The 5,622-nt window shown below is 41.9% G+C and overlaps 1 non-coding gene across 1 annotated transcript; it reads left to right on the top strand.

The window, feature by feature from the left end:
• The first annotated feature begins 4,398 nt into the window (after positions 1-4,398).
• On the top strand, positions 4,399-4,505 carry LOC141709323 (small nucleolar RNA R71). The gene has a single exon (XR_012569907.1). It is a non-coding gene; the product is annotated as a small nucleolar RNA R71 (small nucleolar RNA).
• Positions 4,506-5,622: the final 1,117 nt, after the last annotated feature.

Raw genomic sequence — 5,622 nt, 5'->3', positions numbered from 1 at the left:
CTCTGTTAGACACTTCCGCTTGACCATTTGTTTGCGGATGATAGGCAGTAGCTACTCGATGATTCACATTATAACGCTGCATCATAGAAGTGAACTTACGGTTGCAAAAATGCGATCCTTCATCACTTATGATTACCCGAGGCGTTCCAAACCTTGAGAAAATTTGCTTATGAAGAAAATTTAGTACTACCTTTGCATCATTTGTCGGTAAAGCTTTAACTTCGACCCATTTTGAGACATAATCGACTGCCAGCAAGATGTACTGATTATTGCAAGACGAGATAAAAGGCCCCATGAAATCGATTCCCCACACATCAAAGACCTCGACTTCAAGCATCACATTTAATGGCATCTCATCCTTCCTTGACAAATTTCCCACTCTTTGGCAACGATCACACCTTAAAACAAACTGATGAGCATCCTTGAACAAAGTAGGCCAGAAAAAACCTGCTTGCAGAATACGAGCTGCCGTCTTCTCACCTCCATAGTGTCCACCATAAACCGTGGAATGGCAGTCTCGTAATATCCCCTCCGTCTCACAGAACGGAATACATCTCCTGATGATCTGGTCAGCTCCCTGTCTAAACAAATATGGTTCATCCCACATATACCACTTCACCTCATGCAGAAACTTCTTCTTTTGCGCGGATGTCAAATTAAGAGGCATTATATTGCTGACAAGATAGTTTACAATATCTGCAAACCATGGTTCTTCCTCCTGAATTGCAAACAACTGCTCATCCGGAAAAGATTCATTGATTAACGTCCTATCTTGTGAAGTAGAATCGGGATTCTCCAACCTAGAGAGATGGTCAGCTACTTGATTCTCGGTACCTTTTCTATCTTTGATCTCTAACTCAGATTCCTGAAGTAAAAGCACCCAACGAATGAGTCTCGGCTTCGAATCCTTCTTAGAAACCAGATAGCGAATAGCTGCAAACCATGGTTCTTCCTCCTGAATTGCAAACAACTGCTCATCCGAAAAAGATTCATTGATTAACGTCCTATCTTGTGAAGTAGAATCGAGATTCTCCAACCTAGAGAGATGGTCAGCTACTTGATTCTCGGTACCTTTTCTATCTTTGATCTCTAACTCAAATTCCTAAAGTAAAAGCACCCAACGAATGAGTCTCGGCTTCGAATCCTTCTTAGAAACCAGATAGCGAATAGCTGCATGATCAGTGAATACTGTTACTTTCGTACCAAGCAGATAAGATCGAAATTTCTCAAAGCTAAAGACTATAGCCAAAAGCTCCTTCTTAGTAGTGGTGTAGTTCAATTGGGCACCATTTAAAGTCTTACTCGCATAGTAGACCACATGGAAGAGATTTTTCTTGCGCTGTCCCAGAACTGCACCCTACCGCATAATCACTCGCATCACACATCATCTCAAACAGGTTCTGTCCAATCTGGTGCTATAATAACTGGTGCAGTGATCAAACTCTTCTTGAGAGTCTCGAATGCTGCCTAAACATTCATCATCAAATTTGAAAGGCACATCTTTCTCAAGCAAATTGCACAACGGCTTAGATATCTTTGAAAAGTCCTTGATGAATCACCGATAAAAACTCGCATGACCAAGAAAACTACGGATTCCTTTCACAGAATTGGGTGGGGGAAGATTTTCAATGACTCCCACCTTGGCCTTGTCAACCTCCAGACCCTTGCTAGAGACCTTATGCCCAAGGATAATGCCTTCACGCACCATAAAATGACATTTCTCCCAATTAAGCACCAAATTAGTTTCCACGCATCTTTTGAGTACGGCGCGCAGATTATTCAAACATTATCATATGAGTGTCCAAAGACGGAGAAGTCATCCATGAACACTTCGACGTTATTTCCAATCATGTCAGAGAATATAGCCATCATACATCTTTGAAAGGTGGCCGGGGCGCCACATAACCCAAACGAAACTCTACGAAAAGCAAATGTGCCAAATGGACAAGTGAAGGTAGTCTTTTCCTGATCCTCTGGTGCAATACAAATCTGATTATACCCGGAATAACCATCCAGAAGACAAAAATACTTATGTCCCGCCAATCTGTCAAGCATTTGATCAATAAATGGAAGAGGAAAGTGATCCTTCCTTGTGGCTTTGTTCAATTTCCTATAATCCATGCATACTCTCCATCCTGTAACTGTTCGAGTAGGGATGAGCTCATTCTTTTCATTTGCGACCACAGTGATACCTCCTTTCTTAGGTACACATTGTACGGGGCTTCACCCACGAGCTGTCATAAATAGGATAAATGATGCCTGCATCTAGCCATTTCAGAATTTCTTTCTTCACCACCTCCTTCATGATGGGATTCAGTCTTCAGTTGCTGTTCCACAGTTGGCTTACTACCTTCCTCTAGCAGAATTTTATGCATACAATATGAAGGACTTATCCCCTTGATGTCTGCTATGGTCCATCCTATAGCCGATTTGAATTCTCTTCAAAATCCTTAAGAGCTTGTCTTCCTCACTACCTGAAAGGTCAGCTGAAATAATAACAGGTAACGTAGATGAATCACCTAAAAAAGCATACCTCAAGTGTTCAGGTAGTGGTTTGAGCTCCAAGGTAGGTGCTTCCTCTATTGATGGTTGAGCTTCCCTTCAGCATTCTTAAGGTCAGAAGTACCAAGAGATTCAAATGGTATGTCCAGGCTTTCGCTTCCAGGGAGAAGCGTTCAGATATTGTAATTGCTCGTTGTTATCTTCATCATCACTGTCAAATTCTCCCACTAAGGCCTTTTCCAATGCATCAGACATTAGCATGTGCTCGAGTTCCGAAGTAACCGCGGAATCAATCACATCCACTTTTAAGCAATCCTAATCTTCTGTAGGGAATTTCATTGTCTTAATACGTTGAAGGTCACATCCTGATCTTGGACCCGCATAGTAAGTTCCCCTTTTTGCACATCTATCAAGGTACGGCCAGTAGCCAAGAAAGGCCTCCCCAAGATTATGGGAATCTTCTTATCTTCCTCAAAATCCAGAATAACAAAATCTGCTGGAAAGAAGAGCTTATCCACCTTGACGAGCACATCCTCAACTATGCCCCTTGGGTAAGTAATGGAACGGTCCGCCAATTGTAGCGACATGTATGTGGGTTTTGGATCAGGAAGATCCAGCTTTTTAAAGATCGACAAGGGCATCAGATTAATGCTTGCTCCCAAATCACAAAGGCACTTGTCAAAAGTTAGATTGCCAATGGTGCAAGGAATGGTGAAGCTTCCTGGATCTTTCAGTTTTGGTGGTAACTTTTGTTGCAGAACCGCGCTGTATTCTTCCGTGAGAGCAACGATTTCAAGGTCATCCAGTTTCACCTTCCTTGAAAGAATAGTCTTCATAAACTTCGCATAACTAGGCATTTGTTCCAGAGCCTCAGCGAAAGGTATATTGATGTGAAGTTTCTTGAACACCTCCAGAAACTTCCCGAACTGTCTATCCAGCTTTTGTTGCTGCAATCTCTTAGGAAAAGGTGGTGGAGGATAGAGCTGTTTCTCCCCTGTATTAGCCTCAGGCAGAGTGTGTTCAACAGTAGTCTTCCTTGGTTCCGCCGCTTTCTCCTTTTTCTTAGATTCTTTATCTCTAACTTCAGCTTCTACTTCTTTTGCCTTTTCATCCTCAGCTACTTTTCCAGACCTTAAGGTAATAGCCTTGACTTGCTCTTTAGCTTCCTTCCTGCCTGGTACTTCCGTGTCACTGGGAAGAGTGCCAGGTTGACGATTGAGCACTGCATTGGCTAATTGACCGATTTGATTTTCCAAGGTCTTGATAGAAACCGCCTGACTCTTACACAACAGCTTAAGTTCCTCAAAATCAGCACTAGTAGGTGCAGCTGCACTTCCCTGTTGAGGATATGATTGCCTTGTAGCATACTGCTGTGGTTGCTGGAATCCAGGTGGGTTAAACTGTTTACTCACCCCTTGCTGATATGGTGGCTGAATAGCATTCTGATTATTCCCCCAGCTGAAATTTGGATGATTTCTGTTATTAGGATGATAGGTCGCTGGCACTAGCTGCTGTTGTCGCTAATAATTATTCACATACTGAACAGATTCGTTGAAAAGAGAACACTGCTCCGTAGCATGAGAACCTGCACAAAGCTCACAAACCATAGCTATTTGATTAACTCCATACGTAGCCAGAGAATCAACCTTCATTGATAGCGCTTGGAGCTGGGCTGCAATAGCGGTGGCTGCATCAACTTCCAGAATACCTGTGACCTTGCCTGACGTCATCCTCTGTGTTGGGTTTTGATGCTCATTCGCAGCCATTGTCTCTATAAGATTATACGCCTCAGTATAGCTTTTAGCCCATAAGGCTCCTCCAGCTGCTGCATCGAGCATGGGCCGAGATTGGGCCCCCAAACCATTATAAAAACCAGTGATTACCATCCAATCCGGCATTCCATGATGTGGACATTTTTTCAACATTTCCTTGTAGCGTTCCCAAGCCTCGCACATAGATTCTGTAGGTTGCTGCGCAAACTGAGTAAGAGCACTCCTCATAGCAGCAGTCTTTGCCATTGGATAAAACTTCACCAGAAACTTTTGTGCAAGATCTTGCCACGTAGTGATGGACCCAGCTGGTTCAGAATGTAACCAGTCTTTAGCCTTATCCCTCAGTGAGAATGGGAAAAGCCTCAACTTGATAGCCTCATCAGTCACGCCATTATACTTAAAAGTGCTGCAGATCTCGACAAAATTTCTTATGTGCATGTTGGGGTCTTCAGTTGTCGCTCCTCCAAAAGAAACAGAATTCTGCACCATCTGAATAGTGCCCGGCTTGATTTCAAAGGTGTTAGCTTGAATAGCCGGATGAAGGATGCTTGACTGAATATAATCAATTTTAGGCCGAGAAAAATCCATAAGAGCTGGATCAGCTTGACCAATACGATCTCCCATGTTTACTGGTTCTTTCTGCTCAGCGCCTGAATCCGAATCCTCAAAATCTAACTTCTCCGGAATATCAAGAACTTCGTTTGTCTCCTCAGTTGTATCTAAAGTCCTCTTGCGAGCACGAGAACGAGTTTGCATAAACGCTTGCTAAAGTACCTAAAACACAACCGAAAAGAGTAAGTAACTACTACGTCCTAATCACTGAGTCCTAATGACCAATGATGGTAAGTACATAAACTAAACAAATACGCCGAGTCCCCGGCAGCGGCGCCAAAAACTTGTTAGGGCAAAAACACGCACTAATATTCACGCAAGTATACGCGTTCGCAAGTAATATAGAATACTTTCTAGTTCGTTCCCTCAGAGACTCAGACTAAATTATTGTCTAATTAAACTCACTCACCAATGTATGATTACTTCTCAATGTTAAGATAATAACACTTAAAATTGTTGATTAAATATTAACTATAATTAACTTCTTAATTAACCACTTAACTAACACTTCAAATTATCAATAATAAAACACTCATGAGATCACAACTTCATTATTACTTCCTTCTATAGCCATTGTTATTACATTTAGCATGTGACAGTGATGACATTAATCGAATAACACGAAACTAATAAAAGCCAACTTTCATTGTACTAATACCATTCTACCAAGCATCCACAATTAAGATAGAAGTTGAATAGTCATCAATTATGTTGAGTTCCTATATGTCTACAGAAA

The sequence above is a fragment of the Apium graveolens genome, chromosome 2, assembly GCF_009905375.1.
Source record: "Apium graveolens cultivar Ventura chromosome 2, ASM990537v1, whole genome shotgun sequence".
Classification (NCBI taxonomy): Eukaryota; Viridiplantae; Streptophyta; class Magnoliopsida; order Apiales; family Apiaceae; genus Apium; species Apium graveolens.
The sequence above is the reverse complement of the archived record's forward strand: the minus strand, read 5'-3'. Positions and strand labels throughout refer to the sequence as shown.